We start from the raw sequence: 13,755 nt of genomic DNA, 5'->3' as shown, positions 1-13,755 counted from the left end.
TCCGACGAAAAAAGAGTTTTTTATTTTATATAAAGCCTTAGGCATGGTAATTCTCAATTCGCAATAAAGAATACATTATGTTAAGAGTAAAATGAATTAAAACTACTAAGTAGTAGATAGAAACTGATTAAAATATCTCGTCTACGTTCTGTATACGTGTCTACGACAGTGCGGCGTCCAATTGTCTGGAGTCCAGTTGTCCCAATCCCCGTAATACCTGCCTGATTCATAAAACAGTAAATAAGTAAAAGTTTTGTTGAACTAACATACCCGAGTAATCGATTTACAATTAAGTATACGTCCACCCCTCTGTGTATCCGAATATCGCCAACAGTTCATTTTATTTCATATAAAATTCATCAGGTAATAGGTAGTCGGTTCCTAATTATCTACCCTCCTACCTACCTAGGGGGTTATTTGAAAGTATGGTAAGCAGGGTAATTGCTCCTTGAGTCAGTGACAGTGATTCCCAACCGGGTTCCGGAGAATCCTGGAGCTCCGTGAGAATTTTGAAAAGCTCACCCAATACTTACGTTACACTATCTAGAATCTAGGTACACCATCCCTATTCCTTACAACATATAGATAGGTATTTTACACAGAACAGATAATAAGTATATACGAAACATGCACAATGACATTTCTCGAAGAACAAAGCTGGGATGGAGTGTTTTTAGACGTCTGAATACTAACCGTAGTAAAGTGACCTACCATTTTGTCTTAAGCGTAGGGTGTTCGACCAATGTGTGCTACCCGTGCTCACGTATGGCTGCGAGACGTGGACCCTCAACACGAGAGAAGTCCAAAGGCTAAGAGTCACACAGCGAGGCATGGATAGGTGTATGTTGGGCATCACGCAAAAGGACCGTGAGAGAAACGAATGGGTTAGGAAGCAGACAGGAGTACGCGATGTAATAGACGTTGCCAAACAGCTGAAATGGAGATGGGCGGGCACATTGCACGCCGAAAGGACAGCTGCTGGACAAATGCCGTCATTCAGTGGTACCCAAGGGGCACGAAACGGCCACAGGGTCGCCCTAAATGCCGCTGGATTGACGAACTGGTAAAGTTCGGCGGAAATACGTGGCAGCAAACGACACAGAACCGAGAGAGTTGGAAGAAGCTTGGGGAGGCCTTCATCCAGCAGTGGATTGACCCCGGCTGATGATGATGATATACCAATAAAAAACAAGTAAATTTTGACGCAGAGTTTTGGATATGTGAGTGCCTACTGAAATGAACCACGCAATATAGACGTGCAATAGTGTCTGTAATACACCAATACCGAGAGCAGTTGTTAGTGTTCGACGTATGACGTATTCTTTACACGTGTTTAAATTTATCCCGTATTCTTCCTTACTCGAGATCGGTTGTCTGCTTCTCCTTACCCGTTAGGTATTTCAGTTACCACTATTTCTGAGTTCCCTGGTATTTGACGTAGATTAGTTTTAATAAGCAAATAGCAAGAGGCTCACTATTTACTTAGTGGTAATGTCTGATAATTTATATTTTATACAATATATTCATGATAAAATTGCTTTACGACACGTGTTTTGTATACGTGGTGAGCTTTATCAAGTATGGTTACCGAAATTTATTAAAAGAACAGCTGATAGATTATTCAGAGGGTGAATACCGATAGGGTGAAGTAACCAAGTTAAGGAAATCTCCGGAAAACCGATTACACCCTCCACAAGACTTGCAGAGGATAAGGAATGGCGGAGAAGGCTGATTCGGAGTTCTGCTGTCCCTACTCTGGAGTGACTACGAATTCACAAATAATTTGGTAAAGTGCATGGCATAATTTTTAATTAAAACATCGAAGAAATTTTAAATAGTAGATATTCTTTATAGTATAAAAATATTTGATGTGATTTTGCAAGGTGAGAAAAGATAAAAATATCTTTCTTACAAACTTTACCTATAATGCAGACTTAGATAGCACGCCTAGAAACTATGCATTACTGGCGAAGGGTGATGTAGGCTGTTAAGATCCAACATAAATAGCGCGCACCATGGGCCCCACATCCTGAAGCGGGCCCCCAGGCCAGGATCGTTGGCGGGGCCCCCTACCTATCGCTAAGGATAACGGCAGTGTGACGCTCTACGCTCGCGTAGTATTTTCCAAATGGTGTACGCGGTAAAATTAATGTGTATATTTAGTGTTTTTTGTATATTTTTATACATCAATTTGAATTATGGTGTTGTCGAGTATCGATACACAATTAAAAATTATATCGTGCTACTACATAATTTAAAATAATAACATTATGGAAGAAAAATAGCCGCAGACGACTTTTTTTCGCTATTCAAGCAAATTTGTGACGTGTGTTGTTCTCACTTATCTGGTCGACTCGCCACGCCGGGCCCCTCCTTAGCCCGGGCCCCAAGGCTTGAGCCCTGTCAGCCCCATTGTGGGGGCCACGGTGCACACTATACTTTGTCAGTCATACCTACGTATATGTTTTCATTGAACTAAGGCTACAATATGCAGACAGTTTTGGTTAGTTTTTAAAAAATAAATAAGCCCTGCGTAAACCATGCCATAATTGATAATAGTCAAGTAATAGTTGCCTATCTATAAAATTTATAAAATTGTGCCATTAAATCATACATAGTTTTAGATATTTTATAGATAGAGGAGTATTTTTTATCTCTTATGGCTTGTTTTAGGCAGGGCTTAATGAATTTAAAAAAAAAATTAACCAATACCATTTTTGTAATATATATTTTTAATTCACCTAAATTCATTTAAAGCGAATAAGTATGACTGAAAAAGTGTGCACTATTTGTGTCGGATCGCCCATAGCATATCTAAACTATTATGATTTGGTTTAAGCAGGGTTTAATTGACTTTTAAAACTAACGATGTAAAAATTATAGTTTTAGTTCAACGAAAATAAATACGTACGGCTGACAAAGTTTAGTGTGCACTATTTATGTCGGATCTCAACAGCCTACCTTTACCCTTCCCCACTGCTATGTATTATACCATTCATAATTAGTAGAAAATAATAAAGTTCTTTTTATAGTGTCCATATTTATTCACCCCTTTGTTTATCTCTTCCCCTATTTCATATTGAATTACAAATTAGTGGGCGTGATTTCTTCCGTGCATTGAAGTCACAAGAGTTTGTCATTAGGAAGTAACGATAGTTTTGAAACCTCGAATTAAATGTATGTTTAACTAAACATAATTTTAAATCGATTTTGTGTCAATAGTTAATTCAATCGATCAACCATTAGGCGCTCTGTTTGTTTATTCTTGGAACTTTTAATAATTTAACCGTTGCATACTATTGTTATAATGCATTACATGCTCACGTGTTGAGTAGGTACACACGTTGGCCATTTTATGCATTTCATGCAAGGCCCTCTATTCAATACATAGCACGAAACTGTGAATTTCGATAGTAGTGCTAATTATTTCATATATTTTGAATGCAATCTGGTAAACTGTTTCTAGAAAATGATGATTGTTCTATATCGAAAAATAAGTACAAGATAAAAAGAACTTTTTATCAAATCATATAAACTTGACTTCTTAAACTTAAGCTTAAACGACCAAAAAAATTTGTACTTGATAGAAATAATACTGAAATGTCATATTGATTTCCATAGTAACGCACGTATATATTAATAATTTAGTTGCTAGGACCCCAGACCCCTAGCAACTAATAATGGTGTCGAAATAACTTTTCATACAATACAAAATTAACTGAAAATGAATTCAATTCTACTTAAAGATGGCTAAAGGTATTTAAAAAATGCATTGGCATCGTGTTCTGATATATTCTAAAAGTATCAAATGTCTAGCTAGTCGGGAAGTTAGTTAAAAATCGATTGCAAGATTTATACCGTACAAAGAACCACCGGAAAAATAAGAATACGAGCTAAGAAAAACGTTGTAATAAAATATGAACATACATAATTTGAAACACCTCTGAGAAAATATGTTATAACCAATAGGAAAAATCTTTTTGAAAAAAGTAAGACCAGGAATCGAACCTGCAGCTCTCGGGTATCGCGCCCACGCACTGTGCTAAAGGCGTCATACTTATTGCAACAAATTATAACTAATGGCTTTTAATACTCTCTGAAGCGTTTTCCAAATTAAGCTACTATTGGCGATCGGCTTTTGTATTTTAAATCAAAGTATTCAGAATAAAATTTCTGCACTTAAAGAAAACGGTTTTTCATTTACCGTTTGCAGCGATTTCCAAAAAGTGTCAAAAATGACATTGGCACAATCGTAATCAACGGGAAGCTTTGTCCCGAACATTTTCAAGTGCGTATCCAGAAATTTGTACATATTATGCAGTTGGCCGTATCACAGTTCTCGGTGAGCTATTGTGTCAGAAACCAACGGTCGTATAGCATTGAAATCAAATTCATGTATGTACTTATAAATATGTAATAAAAACCACTGGGACACAGGGGAAAGACCATAAGTATTATAACAGATTCATAAATATAATTCCGATAGGCTATTATACCAAATACACTACATTTTTACGCAGGGTTTTGAATGTGTGAGTGTCCTACGAAAATGAACCACACATTATAGACGCGCAATAGTGCGTTACAACCTTCAAATACACCATTATTGAACGAGCGTCAGTGCATAAACCGCCAGCTGTTGACAGAACGAAGGACAAACGTATTATTTACACGTGTTTAAATTTTTCCCATATTCTTCCATACACGAGATCGGTTGCCTGTTACTCCCAATGAGCAATGACATTATTAATGGTCAACGCACTCAATACAGTAGCTAGCAAGTAAATTCGCGCATAGCGGCATTCGCACATGTATAGGTAGACGTCACGCAATTTCCATTATGCGATATCACGCATCGGGAATTTATAGCAATATCACCTTTATTGTAATGGCGTTAGAACAGTTTTTTTAGTGTCAGTGTTCAATTGAGCGAACCCGTTCGAACCGAACCATTCGGCAGACCCGACAAAAAGTATCAGGAATTTATAGCAATATCACCTTTATTGTAATGGCGTTAGAACAGATTATGCCATTCGGCAGACCCGACAAAAAAGTGAGTGTCATTTTTTATTCCAGACGCTTCTTGATTACTCCACATCCGTTAAGTATTTCAGTCCCCATTATTACTGAGTTACCTAAGAAAGTCAGAATAATATCGGTTGGTAAGTAAATTAGAAATACAATCATATCGTACGAGTATTTATTATTTACATAAAATTCTGAATGATTCTAAGTGTGAGGCCTCAGTGCCAGCGTTCGGCGCAGCGTTGAGCGTTCTGCGCAACTCAAACGTATAACCGTATAAATGTTTAACCAAAAAAAGACATTGTCTACGAACATTTTCACACAACGGTTATGCGTTTGAGTTGCGCAAAACGCTCAACGCTGCGCCAAACGCTGCCACTCAGGACGTACACGGTTAGCAAGTAGGTGTTCTACAGTGTCGGTATTATATAAATTAAAGCATTGTTGTTTTTATTTAATAAAACGCAATTTTTATGTAGTAATTATTCCACTTTTAATCAAGAGATTAGGACCGGTTTCGTCCGCCTCAGAGGGACATTTTCAACTGAATACATTTTTTTAAAACAATATTTATCAAACAAAATCCAAAGCGATAGAAATAATATAACAATAGGTACATAAATAATTATCCGTCCAATAATACCTTCCCAATAACAGATTAATTTAAAACTAATGAGGTTGGACATTAATATTTCATACTACGTCAGGGGCATTAAACAAATTATTTTAAATATTAACAAACCACAAAATATGAAACAATCTACGCTTACAATAACATTAATATCAACAAATAATTATGATTAGTCAAAATTTACAATAAAAAATTATATAAAATAATAAAATAAACAATATTATCAATTGAAATGAGATCGAATACAAAAACAAATACAACCAAAATATGAGTCAAAATTAAATAAAAAATAAAATAATAAATAATGTACAATATATAAAGTTATGTTATAACAATCCCAAATATTAAATAGGGTACTTATAATAATGGAGAAGACACAAAATATAATTGATCATTTTACAAATTAGAATTGGGCAAAAGTTTATACCTATTAATTTCTAGGATTTCTTGTTTATCCAATTTTATAGATTTCTCATTCAAATGCAGGATTTTTAAATTTTTACTGATATTAAAAGATGTATTCAGTTGAAAATGTCCCTCTGAGGCGGACGAAACCGGTCCTAATCTCTTGATTAAAAGTGGAATAAGTACTATATAAAAATTGCGTTTTATTAAATAAAGACAACAATACAATGCAGTTCCACCATGAATTGACAGTTGACAAAATAAAAGAAATCAAATTAAATCAATTTGGAAATTGACCCAAAGTCAGGGCTCGAAATGGAACAGAACGCACCGAAGCGCCGTTCCGGGTCGTAAAATCGGCAATATTGTCGTTCCGTCTCATGGAAAAAATAATTTTACCATTTGAGCTAGAATGGCCATAATATATCATAAAATCACACAATTATTTTTATAAAACACATAAAATTAGATAACTATGTTAATATTTTCATAAAATTACCGAGCGCTCCGGTTCGTAAAATTCTTCATTTCGAGTGCTGCCCAAAGTAGAATGCAGTATTCGTCACTTCCATAATATTATATTATGTGTATCTGTTTCTTACGGAAGAATTATATTTGTATGACACGATTCTTTGGCCGGTTTGTCGTCATTTTATTTTACAAAGCCAGCCAGACATCCGAGTTCACACAACGCCTATCGACGTTTTCTAGAATCTGCACGTGACAAATCCGCGAAATTTGAAATTTACAAAAATTAACCGAACGTCTTCAGTTCAAATTATTATGATGGTGTAAGTAGGTACTTACCTACTCACATCACATCCGATGATATTATGTAGGTGTGTGGAATCCCCTAACTTGAAATTAATTCATAAAGGATGGCAACACTTGCCTCCAATTCCTTGGCGATATGGTAGTCAGTCAAAGTTTGACAGCAGATTTTCGGGAAAGCCTTTGTTATTCAAAGTGTTATTATATTGTATAAAAACGTGGCGAATTTGATTGACACGCGGCAGTGGCGGGCAAGATTTTATTTATTTCCACATTTACCCCGCCTACTACTTACAGTTTTTCGTCACTACATCCGGGGGCACCCGCATTTTCCAATTACATTCCCCATAACTAGATACCCCACTTCTCATTGCTGCCCATATTCAAATCCAGAAATGTCCACAGAAAAACTAAGATCCGGCTCTATAAAACCGTCATAGGCACAGTCGTTGCATATGGGTGCGAGTCATGGACGCTAAATGTGAAAGCAGCTGAAATGGTGGACTGCTTTGGGAGAAAGATCCTGAGGCGGATATACGGACCCATGAATGATGGTGGGGAGTGGAGAATTAGGTAGGTAGAACACGGAACTATACCGCTTATACCAAGATTCAAAACTCTCCACCTTCATAAAACTCCAGAGGCTAAACTGGGCAGGCTATGTCCAGCGCATGCCTGTGTCACGGATACCGAAGAAGATCCTCGAAGGAAACCCAGAGGGGAAAAGGTCTGTGGGAAAGCCACGCACACGATTGGGTGATAACATTACAAAATATGCCAAAAAGCTGCTAAAAATCAGGAACTGGAAAAGATGTGCGGAGGACCGTTCTGGCTGGAAGACGGCGGTGGAGGAGTCCAGGGCTCGACTTGAACTGTAGCGCCATCGAAGAAGAAGAAGAAGAAGATACCCCACACTTTGAGTCTAACGATAAACAACTGTACTGTAGCTATAACTAAGAGTGTTCACCAGTGGCGAAGGGTGACTTTTTGAAAGAGGTAGGCTGTGGGAGTAACCATGATTGTCAGATATATTTGCGGGAAATAAGAAGATAACCCAATATTACTACTGATGAATAGGTACGCTAAAACGAAGAAATTTCAAAAGCTTAATTGGTTTGTTATAATTATTTCATAAAAATAAGCAATTAGTTTGAATTACTTATGTATTTTCCTAAACATTTATAAACGTAACATACGCTCAAAATATATATCATATTATTATCATCTATGAAAATACCCGTTGTTGTATATATATTATGTTCCATAACAATTTATAATTTAACCCGTAAAACTAGACATTTTAAAATACTTCTATATTTAAAACACAGACTTAGGTAGGTACAATATCAGATATCTAAATTGTCTAACGAGTGAACTAATAAATAAATAAATAAAAATTATGAAAAAAATTATTTAATATTTTTAACAACAATCAATACATATTTATGTGATTGAATCCCATAGAAATTATTTTTTAAATTATCTTCTTATTAATTATTTTGAATAAACGTGCTCTCGCGACGTAAGCGCTAACGAAACAGCTTATACATTTATATGCGGCACGCCAGACATTTTGAAATAATGAGAAAAAACTTCATATTGAAAAACCCGTAAATTCACGCGAAAATAATCCTATACAATATGTGAAGCGAAACGCGGTGTGTTCTATTTTTTTAAACTTTCGAGAGATGCCATAGATGGTGCTTATTGAAATATGGGAAAAGATCGTAAAATTATGACAATTATATTATAGATGTCTTTGGGCATATTGAATATATTATTATTAATTTGTGATTATATAAATACGTCAACATGAAAATAAAAAAAAAATCTTATGAAGGTAGGCTTTAAATAATCGCCTAGTATGGAGTCTTCGCCACTGGTGTTCACCAACAAGTTATTGCGAACTGTTGCATTACGCATATATTATTATGCGGTATACATATTATACATACCAAAACTCGACTGGAGTTAACGGTTATAGACGTCGAACACTTCAAATAATTCAACATTGAAGTTAATGGCCCCACCAAACCACAACCGCCCCGCACCACACCCGGTCTTAATTGGGCGTATCACGGGACCCTACGTCTGATTTGAAGCATCATTTTTTTATGACTGGGAATGTCTCAGGAACAGTTACTCAATACTGAGGACGCCACGCTCTCAAGTGAGCTTAGACTGAGTTTATTGATTTTACTCGAATGCAAAGTGCCGGGCGAGAGAAAAGGCACAGATAATTAACAAACATAAAATTAATTTAAAACATATATTACAAAAAACTAAGCTAATCATACGGACATCAAAAATTATGTGAAGAGATCTTCACGCCAGCAGTAAGACGCCGCAAATTTTTTAAAAGCAAGTTATTTGGTCTTCAATCCAATAACACAAAAATCATTTGCTCTTAAACTAACTCTAATCAAAATTTTTTTTCTCCGCCACTGAGTCACAAACGGGGGTTGAAGTCACAACCCTCCCCGCGATTCGCAAGCTCCGAATTCATTTCGCATTGTCAAATATTAAGTATCAACCGACAACCAAACCACCCTCGCATGAATAATTATTATTTATATCCACTCATATAAATTTATTATTCGAACACATTTGAATACAGAGGGGGTAAGATTTCAAATATTGCCTACGAAGTGTTGCTAACATGGCAACAGAAGCAAGCATATTATTATTAATTTACCAGAGGCGGTTGGCATTTTTACTAGCACATTCTGCATACAAACGACATGAAGCGATAGTAAAAATGTAGCCACATATTGTGCGATTTTACGTCCATATGAATTTTGATACCTATATTAATATAATAGGCGTTCATATTTTGTAAATATATACGTACGTTTGACAGTGCTTCGGTTTAAGCGTCGGCCTATAACGTCGTGGGCCCAGGTGCGAATCCTGCGTCTGGCAAGTAGGTATACATATTGTTTTTTAATTTGTGTATGAGTCAGAGTATGGACCTAATAGATTGAGTAAGTGGATAACATACATTTCTTGTAAAAAAAAATGTGTTAATACAAACATCCACTTTGTGGAGGCCCATATCGTTGGTGTTTTGTAAAAAGGGCGAATTAACCAAAATTTTATTTTACAGGAAGAGGATTTTTAACTTTTGATATTTATTTATTAATTACCTGTGGATGATTATAAATGTCTAACAAGTTTATAATGAAGCTTAGAAAGAATACTGTCTTTATAATAGGCATTATAAAACATTTTAAAAGGTTTAATATGTCTCATTCGCTTTTTATTCGTAATAAGTACTTAGTAGATATTCGCCCTTACGATTATTGTTTTTAAGTACCTACTTTCAATTGGAGATACAAATTGGTCGTTTTAACACAACTAAGCTAGTTAAGTGTGGGTAGGTACATATTGTTTTTTTCGTTAAAATCTCGATTTCTCCAAAATGGTTGATTCCCCCTTTTTACAAAACACCGACGATAATGATCTTATTAAGATCGGACATGTTTAATATAAATATATACGTAAGTATATTATATTAAAATCATATTTTAGATGTGAGTATAGGATGAAATTTATTGAAATCCTAAAAGACTTTATAATATTGCTTTACGGTACTTTTTAATAGGGAGTGTTTAAAATAAAAATGTTGGTCCATTGCATCAATTCTTAAATTTGCCACAGTGTGGACTTACACAGACGCTCTTCTGCAGTAGGCAAAGTTGTAGGTAAGTTCTTTAAATATGTAGTAGGACTATCAGTGGCGCACCCAGGATTTAATATTGGGGGGGGCCCAAGGAGGAGAATGTAAATTAGTCCCATAGGCTCTTTTTCTTCTTCACAGCCTAATTTCTCGTTTATCGGTCTTTTGTCTATTGCACTCGGTGTACCTACACCATGGTCCTAACATCCTGAAACGGGCCCTGAGGCTAGGATATTTGGCGGCCCCCCTACCTACCGCTAAGATTAAAGGCAGTGTGAAACACTAAATTAACGTTTTCCAAATTGTGTTTTTATCAAATTAAGGGTACTTATACGGTGAATTATTGGCGATTTTTAATACATCTACTTTAATAATGGAGCTGTCGAGTATCGACACATAATAATCAAAAAATATATTGCACAATTATATAAATAATTGAAAATGGTCATGGCCATGAAGATTAATAGCGCCACAGGCGACTTTTTTTACTATTAAAGTTAATTTATGATGTGTGTTTATCTCACTTATCTGGTCAACCCGACACGCCGGGCCCCCCATAGCCCGGGCCCCCAGGCTAGAGCCCTGTCAGCCCTCCCAAGCTATGACCTACACCACTTCGGAATTCGGGTGGACACGGAGAATTTTTTGACAGTTCCATTAGGGAGTGGGTTTCTAAAAAAACCCGAGATTAGTATTTCGAAATTTTGTGTTAGAAATTAAAATCTAAGAAATTTTTATTTGTCTAAGCCCAAAGGTATAGTTTATTGGCTTTCAATTTCAATGTTTAAAACGGGGGTTTGTTAAAGTTTGGTAAAAGTTTAAAATGTTTTAAAATGGGGGTGCCAGGGCCCCTTGCCCCCCCCTGGGTGCGCCACTGACTGTTGGTCACTAAAGACTAATTTTTTTGGGGAGGTGAGCCTTGAATTTTTATTTTATGATTTCGGGGGCCTGTGGTATGAAAAAGTTTGAGAAGCACTGGTCTAGACTCAAGAGCTACAATATGTATGCCAAATTCCACCGAAAAAAAAAATGTTCTTTTGATTTACACCACCGCCGACTGTGGTGGTTTTAGTCGTTCTTTTCGCCGAATTTTTATTGTCGATTTTTTAATATTGAGGTTCCAAAATATTAATTGACAATGGACAAAAAAAAGTATTGTTGCATTTAACTTATACACAAACCTCTTCAACACAATACAGCCTAATTCCTCGTTTATCGGTCTTTTGTCTATTGTACTCGGTGTACACCAGTCCGGAATTCGAGTGGATACAATAATTTTTCAATAAATGTGCTGGTGAATTACATTCTGATAATTTTTATTTTGGGGGGTGCCAGGGCCCCCTGCCCCCCCCCCCCCTGGGTGCGCCACTGAGGACTATACTTAGTGTTACGCTCCCAAATGGTCCCCATTTGGGGATGTCTCTGTGAATCTGGAGAAACCCGAATCGGTACCAAGCCGACAAATAGTAAGGATTGATCACGAAAATATATAATAATAAAGCCGGCAACGCTGTGAATCGCGGCCGTTTAAAAAATATCTGCAACATTGTAGACCGCTTTCAGCGAAAGAGGTCGCTGAGAGCGAAATATAAAATGGCGGACAAAACGCGACTGTCAAACAGTAAACATTGTTAACTCGAGCTACGCATAAAAGAAATTATAAAAATGTAACCATTAGTAGATAATAACGTAAATAAAACTCGTCATTTCTGACCACAATTCCGGTGTGTTATTTGTCCACCTCCAAGTCCCAAACCCAGACGAAAAACCATAAAAGAATAAAAGTGACTGCATCGTTTCACTTTCATAAATGGAGGGAGATGACATTATATTTATATATATTTAATAAAACATTAAAATTTATTTTTCTAAAAAAACCGCCCCTCGAATCCTGCCGCCCGGGTGTTTCGCACTACCCACACCGCCGCTTGACATGCCGCTGGAAATCCCTATTGAAATTAAATCATAGCAAACACACATTATTTGTGATAATCGATGGCTATTCACAATTCAAATCATCTGCCCCTTGCGGTAAATTAGAAACGGGGTGACGCTATTTTATAAAAACAAAAATGATATTGGTTTCTTCTTTCGACATTATCTATTCTATTATGGTGGAATTGTGGAACAAATTATCAGCCAGCTGTTTCGAACCTCGGTATTCCCAGCCAGTCAGCAGCAATTTTCTTTGACACAGACGACGTAATCGATTCGCCAAAAGAATTCAAAAAAGTCAGTACCTAGTCATAAATTTATTAAATTATACCAAAATCTTTTAAAATAATGTATAAGTAGGTACATTAAATTTATTTATGACAATTTGAGAGCCACTCATTAATTTTATTTTTAAGGCTTATTCAAGAATGTTATTTACCAAATAATATTTCTTTTAAATTTTCATTTACGTCAATTTATTTTCGTGTAGGTTTTTTGGTACAAGTCTGTTTACTGAAAGCCAGGCGGGAACAGCGGCAATTTTCATAGCTGATGTCGGCAAAATACGTGAATTCAAGAATGATAACCAAACCTAACTGACAAACAATCCAGTATATCGGCTATTTTCAAAATTTGTTTGTCGCTGTATAATGTATACTTATACAGTTATACATACTTTGAAAACATTTCATGCGCATATACACACTAGAAAAAATCGTTTTTGTAGAAAAAAATATGACACCCGACGGGACTTGAACCTGTATCTGCAGTATGTTTTACAATTTTACATACTGGCGCGAATCCGGCAGATACAGGTTCAAATCTCGTCGGGTGTCGTATTTTTTTCTACAAAAACGATTTTTTCTGGTGTGTATATGCATGAGATGTTTTCAAATTATGTATATTCAGTACCTATATAGAATGTTACATTCTGAAATCTTGTGTCTTATTCGTTGAATAAAAAAAATAGTTTATTAATAAGTATCTTCTTCTTGGTCGTGCACTCATGGCTGAGGATCGTGACCACATTAAAATTTCGCCATCCTTTGAGCGACCAAAACTTTTCATCCTTCTCGATCTTCCGCTTCTCTCAGGGCAGAATGGATGGTGCCCCCAGTCAGCTCTTTCACTTGGTCACTCCATCGCGTAGACGCTCTTCCTCTGCTTCGCCTTTCCTGGAGGCTACCTAAAACTACCAGTCTCTCCAGGTTGTCCGGTCCGCACCTGACAATATTTCCAAAAAACTGCAGAATTCTTCTCAGACATATCGTCGAGAGCCGTTCCTTTATAATAAGTATAACATTTTATA

Source organism: Rhyacophila brunnea, unplaced genomic scaffold (assembly GCF_057557595.1).
Source record: "Rhyacophila brunnea isolate RB1 unplaced genomic scaffold, BYU_Rbru_1.0 scaffold_15, whole genome shotgun sequence".
In the NCBI taxonomy this organism is placed as follows: Eukaryota; Metazoa; Arthropoda; class Insecta; order Trichoptera; family Rhyacophilidae; genus Rhyacophila; species Rhyacophila brunnea.
The sequence above is the reverse complement of the archived record's forward strand: the minus strand, read 5'-3'. Positions refer to the sequence as shown.